The sequence below is a fragment of the Gymnogyps californianus genome, chromosome 24 (assembly GCF_018139145.2).
Source record: "Gymnogyps californianus isolate 813 chromosome 24, ASM1813914v2, whole genome shotgun sequence".
Taxonomy (NCBI): domain Eukaryota; kingdom Metazoa; phylum Chordata; class Aves; order Accipitriformes; family Cathartidae; genus Gymnogyps; species Gymnogyps californianus.
The window spans coordinates 798887-814187 of record NC_059494.1 but is presented as its reverse complement, the minus strand read 5'-3'; positions in this window follow the sequence as shown (position 1 = coordinate 814187).

The following is a 15301-nucleotide window of genomic DNA, read 5'->3' as shown; positions in this document are numbered from 1 at the left end:
TTTGTTAGCTTTAGAAGGGAGAAAGAGGTCCGTTGTGAAACACCTCCAGTGCTGCATGTAGATAGGTGGGATATAAATAAAATATGGATCATCACCATTATTTATTTAGCAAATCTATTTTGAAAAACTCAATGAACTGTGGGGCTCTGCATCCCTCCCCCCGCCAAAAAGTAAAACAAATAAAGGCAGAATTATTTTTGAATAACGCTGCTGGAGCGTCCTCCCACGCAGCCAACTCCTCATCCTCCGCCATCAAGGTTATACATCTCTTTATCTGACTCCCATCGAGATATTTCTCTATCAAGCCACCGACAACCAATCTTTCTCCCTGTCAGTGGGAAGCTATCATAAAGCTGTCCACTTGTCTATCAAGTTTATTTGTTTTCATTTATCAAGCCAAGCCACTAAAAGCCTTGCCGGGCACGCCGACGGGGCCAGCGGTGGTCCCAGGGATGCTGGAAGAAGCTTTTCTGGGTCGGATCCAGCTGGAAGAGGTGGACCTTCAGCCAGCCCATCAGCGATGGGGGTCATGCACGTCGCGACTGCATCTGGTTTGCTCACGGCGAGGGTTGTGCTGGGGCAGAACCGCTCCGGGGGCCTCAGCTGCCCTCAAAAACCAAAGGCAAACATCCCGAAGGAGTAACGCCGGATAAGCTCCCTAACAACCCTGCTTGAGATGCTCCTCTACCCCCGAGCTCTCCGCCCACCCGTAGAGGTCTGACACCGGAGGCAGGCGGAGGGATGGTTCTCCTCGGGGTACCAGAGGGTTCCCCACCGCCCAGCACAAGCGGGACCACCAGCGGAGGCAAAGCACGCGTCCTCCACTGCCAAACCAGTGAGGGAGCTGCTGGGGAACTGGTTCCCACTCCCTAACGCTAAACCACTGCACAGCGGGATGGTGGCTGCCAGCAGGAGACTCGCAAATGCCAATTAAGATCAAAAAAACTTAGATTTCAAACATAATTGAGAAAGCCAAAAAGCAGGAAGGGAGCGTGGCTCCCGCGTGCAGGCAGAGAGGAGGCTGCGAGCGCCCGGAACGCTCCCCGCCGGCCACCCCGCTCCTCGCCGGGCGTTTGAAAAATGAGCACGACATCAGCAGGAAAACCTGTGGCCGAGGCCAGGAGGATCCGCGAGGGCTCGGCAGGGGATGGGAGTCCTGGCCCGGCTCAGGCTGTGGCATCGAGGGACCGAGCTGGATTTCCATCACCTCCAGGCTCAATAACTCCAAGGTCTGGATCGAGGACAGGCAATTACTTTTCCTCCCCAGGAATGCAAGGCGAGTTCAGGGCTGGGCTCTGCCGGCGCTCCCAGGCTCCAGATATTGGCTCTCCAACCTGATTCAGGCTGCTGAACTGTTCGAGCGCTGGCAGCAGCGATGCCAGGGACCCCGGCTCACCCCGGCTCCAGCCAGGCAGCGCAGACACAGCCTGCGGGACACCCCGCTCCCCCCCGGCTCCTCCGCTGAGCCCCTGCAAAGTGCCGAGCCCTCGCTTGGTTTGGGCTCCCAGCTGGACCGTGGGGACGGCCGCCGGCAGGGAGCTGCCAGCCCTCCGTGCCAGGCTCCGCATCCCTTCTCCCAGGCACTGGGGCTTTTGAAAGAAAAGGTCACTAGAATATTTTAACACAATTAAAAAAAATAAAATAAAGTCTTTTTCCCAAGCCTTGTTCTTGGAAATAGCTAAACAAATTTGGCTGAAATGACAGGGAAAGACGCCTTGACTGAGAAATACGGCCCGAGCGGTAAAGTCATAAGCAGCTAAAGCACCAGGTATTCAGCGGCAGGCTCTGCTCCAGCCCTGCCTAAAACACCTCAGGCAAGGCTTGCCGGGAGAGGCAGTGCCTTTTATTAGACCAACTGATAGAGCTGGAGAAAGCAGATAAGCTTCCAAGCACGTGAGACGTTTCCCAGGTCCCCGCTCCAGGGAACGGCACGGAGCTCGGCGTTCCTGCCCGCGGGGGCAGCGGGGCAGGGGGCACACGGGGACCGGGGACAGCCCCTGGGGAGCGAGGGGCCGTCCTGCCCCACGGCACATCGTGCACTGTGGGGCTGTCCTGCCCCACGGCACACCGTGCACCGTGGCCCCCGGCACCCCGCTGCTGTCGGGGGGGCGGCGGTGCAGGGCTCAGAGCCGCCCAAACGCTGCCGAAGGTCTCCAAAGGGCTTTGGATCAGGATCGGGCCCTTGTGGAGGGAAATACCTTGAAGCAAGGATTACTAAATTAATCAAGCTTCACCATATCCCTCGAGACTAATCAATTCCATAGTTATTTTGTGGATCGAGGAACGGAAACAATAAAAAGACCATCGCGCTGCCTTCAGCGGCGGTGGCTATCGATTTTGGTCGGCTGCGGTTTGGGGTGCAGGTTCCTGCCCAGGCACTCGCCGGCTGGCGAATCTGTGGCCGTTTGGCAAAGCATGGCTATGCAGAGAGGCCACGGTGGGTGCCGGGCAGCACCGGCGAGTCCTGCTGCTTCCCCCAGTGCTCCACACGGCTTTTCTCTGCCCATGCAGGCAACGTGCGGGAAGCTGCCGGTTCACGCACAGGCAGTAAGCCCAGCTCAGCCCAGTGCAACCCAGCTCAGCCCAGTGCATCCCAGCTCAAGCCAGTGCAACAGCTCATGCTCCAGTGGAGCTGTGGGAGGTCACACATCCAATTCACTGGAAAATGGGGAGAGCACAAGGAAACAGCCAGTTAATCCTTGCCATCCAGCTCCCCGACGGGTGTTTGCTTCCCAGCCCAGTCCTGGTTTAGTTTCTACACGTCTCTGCCAGGCGCAGAGCCCAGCTCCAGCTTTGCATGTAACGACTTTTTCTTCCCCCCGTCTTGGTAATTGGAAGGAAAACATTTTCTATGGTTTTTCTTGCCTTCTTTCTAACAGCACCAGGTTGTTTTTCTTACCAAACAAAAACAACTATTTGCCTTAATTATTGCAAATCCTCATATTTCCAGCCCCCAGCTACACTAGGGGGGGTGAGGCTGGTTGCAGGGAGGTATAATGTACACCCGTCTTCTTTAGCTTTAATTGTATCAGCCTAGAAATTATGGAAAATATTTGCTACTGAAAGAAAAAACTTCCCACTTAAAAGGTGAAGAGTCGCAGCAGAAACGCCTGGGAAGAGCCGGCGCGGAGGCAAGCCTGCCGCCTCCTTACAAAGGCTGGTTATAATTTAGCTGCAACAGGAAAAAAAGGGGCCCCGGCGGGTCCCTCGGAGCTTTCCGAGCCTGAACACAAACCCTCGCGCAGACGCAGGGTCCGAGCACGGGGGGGGATCCTGGCCGGCAGCGGGGTCCATCTGCGCGGCACGGCGGCGGCAGCATCGTGCCGATGCCCCAGCCACGGCATCCCTGGCAGAGACCCAAGCGCGGCAGCCCTCGGCAGCCACCAGCACCGACCCCGCAAACGCCCGAGAGGCCGGGGAGGGGGCGGGCAGGGGGGAGCTGTCTGTTTGGCACGTTTGTTATTGAAGTAAAGACACGTGAGAAATTAAGGGCTAATTTACAGCTGGTCCCGGGCAGCCACCGGCAGGGGAGGGGCAGGACGCGGGGGGGGGAGAGACAAATCCATTAACTGACCCAAATGTCAGAAACCCCAAAGTAATGAACAGCCACGAGCGCATTACTGCTGGCTCATTAGCGGCCGCTGTCAGCTTGGGCCTCTCTGCTCCCCGGAGCTGCGCCGGCGCTGATGGCAAAGCTCCTGACCGCGGGCAGCCCTGCCTGCACCGGGGTGTGCGCGGGGAACGGCTGCTCCCCCCCAGCCGGGAGGGACGGGCTGGCACCGGGCCGGCGAGCGGGCAGGAAGCGGGCAGCCGCACGGCGAGGGTGATGAACCTCTGCGGCGAGCTGCTGGCGGTGGCTCCTCCATCTCCCGGTGTGGCTGGAGCCAAGCGCCGCGATGCCTGGCTGGGAGACAGGCCTGGCTCTGCCCCGGCCCCCGGGTTGCAGGGAGCTTGTACAAGGATGCTGAAACTCGCTGCTCGCTTCATCTCCATCCGTCAGGCTGCCGGCAGCGGGGCAGCCTCACGCGAGCCCCCCCAGCCCAGAAACCATCCCGGCAGGCGGCGAGAGCCGCACCAGAGCTGTTCACAAGCGGCCGACGCTTGGCCGTGCCCAGAGGCACCCGTCACTTTGGGTCGAGCTGCCCTGGGAGGAGCGTGGGACGATTGCTCCGGGCACACGGCCGCTCTCCAGGGCAGGCACAGGGTTAGCAGCGGGGACCAGACGTGTCTGCACGGAGGGGCCCATCCCTCGGGGTCCCCCATGGGGAGGGATGACCCCAAGTTCACGGGGCTGGTGGTACAGCGTGGTGGGCTATCCATCAATGCGGCCGGACCGAGGCACAGCTCGAGCACCCGGGTTTTGTCAGCCAGGAGAGGCCCCTGGACCCCCCCCCGGGCTCCCTGCGCCCCCGCTTTATTTAGGAAATCCCTACTAAATAAGCAAGTGCCGTGGCGCAAAACACTGCAATTATAACCCAAACCCGGCTGCGCCCCTGAGCCCAGAGCTCCTGCGTGGATCCCCCCGGGAGCCCAGGCACTGTCTCCCCTCCAGCGGGAAGGGTGGGACAGCCCCAAACCGCAGCTCAGGGTGGAAACCCAGAGGAGGGGAACATCCAAACCTCTCCCGCACCCTCCCCGCACAGACGTGCTTTGCCCGGGGCCATCCTGGGTGCTGCCTCCCCGGGAGCAGGCACACACCTTTCCCCCAGCAGCATCGGGCACGTTTTGCTGCCTCATCCGATGCTTGTTAAAACACCCAGCCCCAAAATCCAGCTGCAGATAAAGCCTTCTCCCGGCTGCCGAGCCATCCCACTCCAGAGCCGTGCCGGCACGGGCGAGCGCAGCTCCCCTTGTCTCAGGGAGCGCGGTGGCAATTTGCACCCGCCGTGGCCGTGGCCCCCTGTGAGATGCGAGCATTCGGCTGTCAGAGGCACGGGCACCGCAAGCATCCACACACCTCTCGCAGCAGCCGTCCTCAAAGCAATTTGCAAACATTAATTAAACCAGAGCCCCTTCGCGAAGGGCGGTGGGAAACGATGCAGAATGTCACCTGGATACTGATGCAGCCGACACCTCTAAAACCTGCCCAGTAAAAACCATCCTGCTGCAGCATGGGAAACTGAGGCACGCGGGGATGTCTCTCAAGGTCAGATGGAGGTGACCCTTGCGGGAGGAGGGAGTGGAGCCCAGGAGCCCCGAGTCGCAGCCCAGCATCGCCCAGACCAGGCACATGCTCCCTTTGCAGGGCAGCAGCAGCATCCTCCTCCCGGCTCTGCCCAGGGTGGGAGCTGGACCCCGGAGCTCTGCTCCGAGCACCCTCCCCTCCCTCCTGCGGTCACCTCTGCCATCCTGCCAGCAGCACCGGGGCAATGGGGGTAGTATATATTTTGCTTATTGTTGTGGTGAGGCTCGCCTGTCCTCCCCAGGGCTCTGGAAGTCCCCAGAGGCCAGGCAGGTGGGAGCGCTGGCCGGGGCAGGCAGGTCTGTGCTCCCTCCTGCCCGCCTGCCCGCAGTGATTTCCCCCGGCTGCCAAAGCCCAGGCTCTCCTCATCAGGGCGGGTCGGTTTGCTCAGGGGCTCAGCCCGCAGGCAGGGCTGGGGCAGCTGCCCCCAGGACAAACCTCAGCCCCGGTCGGGCAGACGGGGGGACTCGGGGCTGCAGGTGAGGAGCAGGGGATGGCCGGGCTGAGCCCTCGCTCCTCCCAGAGCCCAGGGGTTTGTTTAAGTTTCCAGAGGAGCCGATCCGAGCTTACCCAAGCACCCAAAGTGGCTAAATGCAGGCAAGGCAACAGCTCTTTGTGAAAAGCCTCCTGCTCCCCATGTGTGCCCTGGCAACGAAGCTTTCCTCCTGCCTCTACCTGCAAACGCTCGCCGCAGCCCCAGCACCTCCGTCCTGGTGAACAAACCCAGCCGGGGCTGAGCCAGCACCAGCACGGACCTCAGTGCTGGCACAGACCCCAGCGCCGAGGAGCCACCACAGCCTGCCAAGGGCTTGGCAGGGGATGGACAGACGCCCAGCCATCCCCTCCAGCAGGCGAACAGCACGCGGACAGACGGACGACCCCACAGCACGCTGCGAAGCGAGGAACAGCTTGTGCAGATCATATCTGCAGGCGTAATGACTGCGCCCTGTTAGCAAGCAATACGGTCCGTCCTCGGGAATAGCTGCACCTCCCAGCTGCTGATCTGCTGCCGCCAAGTCGGGGAGGTCCCCTGCACAGGCACATACAGCAATAACGCCGCCGGCTCCAGCACCGAGCACTGCTCCCACGCAGCTCTGCCAGCACCGTGACACAGTGGGAGACGAGCTCCAGCCTGGTCCACCCAGCCCGGGCCAGTGCCGAAGCCGTCGGTGTCACGCTGGCAGAGGTTTATAGCAGTCCAAGTATTACTTTCCCATTATAATAATAATTTTCTAACCCCTGATCAGGGTTAGACCTGTGCAGGATGTCCATGGCAAGAGGGTGGCCGGAGCCAGCACCACCCAGGAGCAGCGGGGTGGCCGTGGGCCCCCCAAGACCCCTCGCCAAGCGCTCCTCTCTCTGCCCAGGGTGATGGAGATGCATCCCACAGCCCACGGCTGACCCGCAGTGCACCGGGGACGTGCAAGGGCTGCCCAGTCCCCGGGTGAAACCCCAAGATCCCTAATTCCACAATCTTGTGGTTTTCACCCAAAGTTGAGGCCGGGTGTGCAGCAGGAGCAGCAGGAGCAGGAGCAGGAGCAGCAGGAGCAGGAGCAGCAGCAGCAGCAGCAGCAGCAGCACCTCATCGCTTAGCCAACACCCCCCCCTAGTGCCGGTGCCCCTCCGCGGGCTGCCCGGGCCGGGGGCCGCATCCTGCCGGTGCCCTGTGCCACGGCCCCCGCGGGCAGGGATGCAGCGGCCGTCACCGTAGACTCAGCTCGCCTGTAACAAGCGCTCTGCACAGCCCCAGCCTTTCCCAGTGCCGTGGGTTTGTTTGGGGGAAATTTTATCACCCGGGAAAACAAGCAAAGATCCCCAGCCCCCCAGCCCCCAGCTCCGCAGTCCCCCCAGCCCCATAGCTCCCCAGCCCCATAGCTCCCCAGCCCCGCAGCCCCCAGGCCCACAGCCGGCTGGGAACGAGCAGCAGCAGCTCAGCTAAACAGCCGGGGCTTTGCGGGGGGGTCTGCAGCCCTTCGCCCCTTTCGGATAGCGGGGGGCCCTCCATCCCTGCGCAGGACAGCACAAGCCGTTCCCAGAAGCGCCCCATTAACGGCTGTTACAAGGACACGGCACGGTGCCACGGCCACGCAGCCCGGGGCGCGTGGTCCCTCTCACAGCATCGCCACCGACCCCGCGCCAGGTCCCGAAACCCCCCCGGCATCGCGGCACCGCGAGCATCGTGCAGCCCCGGCTGCCGTCCCGGCGAGCAGGGCCGCCCCACGGGCGCCCGGCCGCGCTTCAGGAGCTTGTGAATATGGAAAGCGCAGGGGAAAAGCGTTTTCGGTTTGGCCTGAACCCACCCAAGTGGAATGGGAAGGGGAGGAGGGGAGGGCAGCCCAAAGAGTTAATCCACTTTGAATTGCAGCGTGGCTCCAGCCAACACGCAAAGGCATCAGGGCTGACAGCTTGACAGAGACGGATTGGCAGCTCCTGAGGTGAAACATCCCGGCCCGAGCCACGGAGCCGTATTAAAGCCCGTCTTGAAGGGGGCAGGTTTCATTATGTCGTTTTCCACAGAGGAAAAATAAATTAAATAAATAAAGGTGAGAAGGGAGGGAGAGCAGGGAGCTGGAACGGGCCCTGGCGGGGGGCATGGCTCCCAGGGCCCCCCCCTGCCACAAGGACCCCCTGGGTGACTCCCCAAGCACTCCCTCCCCAAACCTGCCCCCGGGGTTTGCAGGGTTCCCCTGCGCCGGCACGCTCCCCCCCACCCCGTGCAGCCCGGACCCTGGGACGACCACAGCATCGTCCCCGGGCTCCCACCCATGGGCTGAGCCGCCCCCACGGGCGGTGCGAGGCCAAGGCTTCCCCCAGCTCCCGGCAGGACTCGGTGCGGGGTCTTTACGCCCTTGACGGGACCCCCGAGGAGCTGCTGAAATGCAGATACCTAACAAACCAGGGCGCAACGGGAACCGGCGCTGCAGAGCGATGCCCCGTGCGGGCCGCACACCCGCTCGTGCGGGTGACGCGGGCGAACGCAGCCCCGAGCAGGGCGTTAAAACCCTTCGTTTGGCAGAAAAGGCCTTTTCCAGGAAGGAAAGAGCTGGGGAACGTGAGGCCGGCTCTGCCCTCACAGGGCCGCCTGCCTGTCAGCAGGCAGGAATCACTGATCTACGACGGATGTCTCCGAGGGATGATAGGGCAGCGACCCTAATATTTTCTGCAGCAAGCACTCCTGTAAGCTACCTTTGTGCTGGAATGATAGGAATTCATTACAGACCACCCCCCGCCGCGCGTTGGCTCCCAGGGGAGGAATCCGCCAGCTCTCTCCAAGCCTAAATGGGATTAGGTTATCTCCCGGCACTGAAACCGAGACATGCGCAAACCGGGGAAGGTCCCAGCGCATCCAGCTCTGCACCGGCGGCTTCTCACCAGAGGGTTTTCTCCTCACCAAGACACGATGGCACCCACAGAGGCATTGCCACTGGTCCCTCGGGATGGGGGACAAGCCCTCCAGACGAGGATCCGCTCCAAAATGGACACAGAGGAGAGATTTATGGATGATGCTGGTCCTGGATACGTTTAGTGTTGCTGTGCGTTTGGGGCAAACGTCACCCCCGTTGTCTGGCAGTCACCGAATAACCCTCGCCCCGTTATCACCCCGTTCGGAAAAGCGGGGTGCAGGCTCTGCCGCATGCGTGCTCCTCAGCAGCTTTGGTCCCGTCAGTGAAGCACCTTGATGCTGCGCTCCCATGCTCGGTTCGAGATCGCCACGCACAGGAGTGGCACAAGGAGGCAGCCTGGGCTTCACCCGTGGGAGAGGCAGGGTGCAGCCGGACAAACCGTTGCTCTGCCGTGCCAAGCCTTCAGGAGGTCAGCGTGGCTCTGCCCAGCCGTGGCACCTCTGGGACCGGCAGTGCTGCTCCCAGGACGATGCACCATGAGCTGCTGCAGGCGTGGCAAACCCCAGGCAGGGCTGTAACTGCTTAAACTGCTTAAACCTCCCCGTAAGGTGTTTGCAAAAACATGCGTTGACTTGAGGTAGGAGCATCCTTACTCTCCAGAGAAGGCTGCGCCTTTCCCCTCCCTCTGTCCCTGCTCGCAGTCTGCAGCGGGGCACGGCCGTCCCGCTCCGGAGGCATCGCTGCCTCCTGAAGACCACCGCTACCGTGACCGTGTCCGTGCAGATCCCAGCACACCGCAGCCCCACGGAGCCCGGACGGGGCCCCCCAAGCTCTCCCGGCACCCACTCTCGGCGCAAGTAAACCGGCTGCCTGGGTTTGGTTTAAGCACTGCTGTGTTGGCAACCATTTTCCCCTCTCCCTGCGGCTGCTGGATTCCCTCTCAATCATGTCAAACAAATCCAGAGAAAAACATGTTTGACTGCATCAAAGTTCAAACCTCCACCTGCCTGTGTCCCCGAGCAGAGGCCCTTTAATGCTGCAAAGATGTAAACTCCCCCAGGTCTTCATTATGTCTTACAGGCCCGATATTATATCAGATTATGGAATCATTAAACAAAAAATTGTACTCCTCGCTGTCCAGAGGGGCCTCTAGATACCTTGTCTAAATATAACAGCATCATTTTTAACCAAGGAGCTGGTACAGTCCCTTGGGCCTTCATTATATTTCATGGGTCTGGGCTGGAATATCATCTCACTCACGCGTTGGAGAACTCATTCTGCACTCGTGCTGAGGCCGAGGCGAGCGGCCTCGGACCCCCCGGTCCACGGGGCACCGCCTCGCACCGCGCCGGCCAGAGAAAAGGCTCCGGCGCTGGCACTCGCTTCGAGAGGAGCCAGGCGGGGAGGTGCGCGATGGGCTGCCGAGATGGAACAAAAGACAAAGAAAAAGCAGATGAAGAGAGAAAAGCAATGGCGGGGGGGGTGTAAAATCAGAGCTAGATACTCGCCCAATTATTTTAATTGCGTGTAGGTGCTGTTTAGGGCTCACTGATGCATTGCATATCATTGTTTACTGCTCCGAGCAGCAGCAATTATGTTTGAACATTGAGGGGCTGAGAGACAGCAAATAAACAAGCAGGCGTGCGGTGGGATCCACTGTACGTAGGTTTGCACCCGTCCGTCAGCGACCAGCCAGGCATGGACCGGGGAAAGGGGGGGGCAGAGGGCAGCTCTCCCCCGTGCCCCCAGCAGCTCCCGGGATGGGGTCTGGGGCAGGGGAACCCCATGGCACCGCACGTCTGCCGGCAGGAACGCGGCACCCAGAGGGGAGAGAAAATAGATCTGTTTAGGAAAAGAGGGGAAATAAATAAAGACATAAAGATACAGTTTCTTGTGGGGTTTTGACACGAGTTGTCAGAGTTGGTGGTGCGTGTGCTCCTGTCTTTACAGTAAATAACTGTCAGCAATTAGAAAGTGTAGGTGTTACGGAGGGGAGTCAGGCAGCTCCGGCACGTCAGTCGCGGGGGAGCGCGGGCCACGAGCAGCGGCCCCGGGGCCGAGTCCCGCAGGGGCAGAGCTGCCTTTGGACCGCGGCTTGCCCCGGGCCCAGCCTGCCGTTAAGGTTCAAACTCCCCAGGGCTGCTCGAATCCCCGGAGGGACACGCCACCTGCCGCCGCTGACAGCGGGGACTGCGGCTACTGCGGCAGGGCGCGGGGCCACCGCGGGGCAGGGGCTGTGGAGGTACGTGGTAGAAAGCTGCACCCAGACGCTGTATTGAAAACGCCCTTTTTTTGGAAAATGTCACTGTCCCCCATTGCTCGTCACAGCCCCGTGCCGGGACGACGCCAGCACGTGGCTGCCAGAGCCGGGTTGTCCTGCTGGACGCAGGGAGGAAGCCCCTCAAGCACCTTGCTGCTCTGGTGCGGGCGATCGCCTCCCGCACGGGCAGTGACATCCTCCGCATCCCGAGCGCACAAGGCATCTCCAGCGGAGACCCACGGCTGCACCGGCAGGTCCCGGAGCCCAGGCAGCTGCCTGCACGCTGCCCACTGCATTAGTCTCAAAAAGGACCTGTTTGGTGCCGGGCTGAAGACCCGTGAGCTGAGATGCTCAAGCGATCAGACCCCCGGTGAGCCGCACCACGTGCGCAGCCCTCGTGCTCTGGTCCAGGAGGTCCAGCGGGACTGGAGCCCCGAGCTCTGCCCCACGACCCCGCGGGCAGAGCCAGCCGGGGCTGGGGAAGGCTCTCAACAGGGGTCAGATAAAGACTTCTTTGGGTATGGACTCTTACCTGCCTGGGGTATCTTCAGGAAAACCAGCCACAAGGTAAGTATAGAGAGATACATGGATGAATTCCCTACAGAGAGTTTACAGCTGAAAGAGCGCTGACAGAAGGGTTTAGGGGGAACACGCCAATTAATGTCCCCATTTTACAGGCGGGAAGCCGAGGGCTGCAGCCCGTCCCTGCCAGCAGCCAGGGTCCTACAACACACCAGCAGCAGAGCGATAAATTGCGCCCTGAGCCTCAGCCCCCCGTCCTCCCCACCTGCCCTCCCCGTCGCAGACACCTCCATCGCCTTCCTCCTCTTCCTCCCACCCTGCCCGGCAATAACTGGCTCCGGCTCCAAGCCTGCGCCTTCCCCACCGAAGCTCTCCCCTTCCCTCCTCCTGGTTTTGAACTCCCCTCTGCTAAGAAAAATGTAATAGCAGTTTAGCCTCTCAATCTGCAAGTTCTTTGACACCAATAACCTCTGTCTTTGTGCTTCCTGGCTCAGACAAAAACTCTACCTTTCAGGTTAGCAGCAGCCTGCCGCGGAGCGCGCCGGCCTTGGGGGCCGTGTAGCCTGGCCTTGATAAGCCCGACTTCAGAGGCTCATTAGAGCGCAGCCCCAGGAGCTGGGCCCCGGGGGAGCGGGGCGCGGGGGAGCCCCGGCTCCCGTTCCTATGGCGACCGAGGATGCCGATGTTGCAGCCCGAGGCGGTACTTTTGGTACTTACAGATCAAACAGGCAGGGCAAGCGGTGCCGGGGAGGAATACACAGAGTGCAGGAAATTTAATGACTTGAATTAACAACAGGAGAGCCGGCGGCTCCCCTCGGCGCTGGTCGGGAGGAGACACAAACTTTGCCTGGTTGGGTTAAAACTTTGAATCTCTCTTTTTCCCCCTGCCCTTGTCCTCTCCCTCGGTTTAGCATCTGTTTGGGAGACACACACGTGCCAAGGACAGCGAGCCAGGACCCCCAGCGTGGGCTGTAAGGCACTCATCCGATGGATGTTGGCCCCTTCGTGCACATCAGAGACCAAGACAGAGGTCAGGAAAAGGCTGGCAAAACCCAAACCTCCAACCCCCCAGCATCCCCTCCCAGGGTCCAAAGCAGAGCCACGGCCCGTGCCTCGCTCCAGTGGCCCAGGGACCATCTTTTCCCCTTGCAACGTGCCCGCCGGTTGTGGGACGGAGCCTGGGAAGGGCTGGGAGACGGCGAGCGAAGCACAGCTCTTCCCTGGAGGAGCAGCAGAAGCCGGGGGGGACCCTCAGCATCCAGCTGCCTTCACAACAGTGAGGACCGGGTATGTGCAGAGAGAGAAAGGGAAAAGATGACTTCTCCCCGGTTTTGTCTCTCCTCACAGTCTCTTTTCTTCTGTTTTTCCATCACCCTCCTTTCCCTCGCATGCTCTTTCCGCTCTAGAGCACTCTGTGCTTTACTGGGGCATTAAGAGGCAGCATCTCAAACTGTTTAGTGAAGCATTAAAGGGGCATGAAAACACTCGCATTGCATCTCAGCGCTGAAAGCCCTGAAGCATCCTCAGGAAAAAAAGCAACCTACCAATTCTGTAAAATAAGACATATTTCTGTGCACAGCACACCCGCTTGCAGCGCCAGACAACATCCATATCTCAGCTACCACCAGCCTTTCCAGCCCCATTTCCAGCCCGGCCATCAGACGTTTCAGGGCTCCTGAAGTCGATCCCTCCCCGTTCCCGGCCGGGTCACTCAGGAGCGTCTGGGCCATTAGCGGCGGCAGCCGCCATCTGCCACGATCCAGCCCTCGCGCCGGGCTTCCCAGGAAAGGGTCTGCCTCGAAGCGTTCATGCCGAAGACCGGAGATTCACATGGTTTTATACATGTTAAAATCATCACAGCTCGAGCACACAAAAAGGAACCAATTCCTCACTCCTCCTCCCTACCAAAACCAACAGTAACCTGCAAACACCTCAGGCCTTAAAAGGGGATTTGCCCTCCATGCCCAGTTTCACCGACACCGCGGGGTCCGACAAAGGGTTCAGAAGAACCCGACTCGCGCAGGCAGAGCGCGGGTGCCCCCTTCGTCCCGTCCCGCATGCACGTTGCCAGGCTCCGAATGTGGCGTCAGACCTGTTGGCAGCCGCTGAGGAGCTGGAAACCAGCCCAAAAACCGGCCGGTGCCCGACTGCTCCGCGGCCGGGGAGACGGGCAGCTCCCTGCGAGTCCCTCAGCAATCGGCTGAGATTTTTTCCCTCCTCTTTTAATCTTCTAACCGTGGTGAAACCGGACTCTCTGACTCGGCTGTTCTCCTCCTTGTCCCAACAACTGAGCCTGGGATCGATGCCTGCGCCCCAGCCACGGAGCTCTGCTCCTGGTGTAAAGGGTGAGGAAGCAGAGAGGGTGGCTTGGCTTCACGTAGCAAAGCAGCACAGCAACAACAAGAGGATCTGGGGCTTTCTCCGATAGACCCCTGTCCCTTCCCAAGCTCAGAAATCGGCCCCAGGAGCCCCCGCTGCCCGCTACAGAGCATCGCCTGCTTCTGCTGCGGAGGCTGCAGACCTGGCCGTGGCCCAGGACGTCCCTACGCAGTCCCCAAACGGGGCATCCCTACAACTGCAGGGCTGTGCAACAAGAAACTGGGTAAGCTGGAGAACCCCCCCAGGGAAGCATCATTCCCCCCTGAGCACAGCTGGGAGCAACACGGCGCCGTGCACTGAGCAGAGCCGAGCGCGCGTGCCCTGGCCGAGGCACGCCGAGCCAGGCGGGAGCGTGCACCGGCACAATCCGGGCGTGCCGGTGGGTGCTCCCAGCTCGGCGAGGTGTCGGTGGGGTGCAGCAGGCAAACGGGGGGGGGGGGGGGTGCTCGGGGCAAGACTGTCCCTGAGGACCCCGGGTCTGAGCAGCGGCGAGGGACCCGGCGCAGGTCAGAGGTGCGTCGGCGGAGCTGCCTGCAGAGCCTGGCAGCCGCCCTGCCAGCCCGGTCTGCTCCAAACGCAGCTCTAGGAAAACCGGCCCGTGCGATCGCTTGATTAGCTCTCCCATTTCAGAGAAATGAGTCAGGACTGGTGCTGCTCCGAGAACCATTTCCCCCCTCCCTTCTTTTCGTGGATTTGCATCTCTCTTTTGGGCAGCTCCCGTTTCCAGCACAGAAAGGGCTCTGTTCAGGTCTCCCCCCTCCTTTCCCAGCAATTGTTATGTTAAAATCCCCAGGACATGTTTCTGCAAAGAATTAAAAGAGAGTGAGGAAGAGATTGTTTTCGTCGGTGTCTCGCTAAGTCTCTGACCTTGAGCGTGAATAGAAAACAAGAAAAAAGGGACTTTATGCTAATATCACTCACTAAGCACAAGGGGGAAAAATAATAACGGCAAATGAAGATTATGAATGCAAATCAACTTAATAAAGAGACAGGGTCTGTGCAGGAGTCTTGTTTTGCTCTTGTATAGACGACTTGCATTGTCTGGTTGCGCTGCACCCCAGGTCTAATCATTACAAATTATATCAGGATAGGAAAAGAAAAGAACAGGAAAGGTTTAATTCTCTAATTATGACATTGTTCATTTCCCCTGCTCTCGGCTGTTCTTTTCAAGGGGCCTCTCACACCGGCCCTTCGCAAGTAGCTCAAAACTCACCTCCCTCAAGTTAACTTCCAGCCGTTTCCTATCAGAAATCGGCCCATCGCTACGCGGGTCCCGCTGTGCCGGAGCCGGATCCCAGGCTCGGGACCCCGGTCCCGCGTTACAGGGGTGCAGCTGCTCCTGCAGGTACGAGGGGACGGCACGTCCGCGCTGCTCGGAGCCCCGTCTGCTCCACAGCCAAGGCACCGGCAGGAGAAAGCCATCACCCAGGCCGGGTCCGGGAGCCGCGGGACCACCCTGCTCTCCAGCCAGCCCCTTCGGCAAGGCTCTGCCTCATGCACATTTATTTTTTTCCTCCCCTTTTCCATTCTCTCATCAGCCTTTTCAGCCGAGGCTGCCACACTACGGCGTGGGGACTGGCTCTCAGCATCTGTGCGCAGAGCATCCAGCATAAC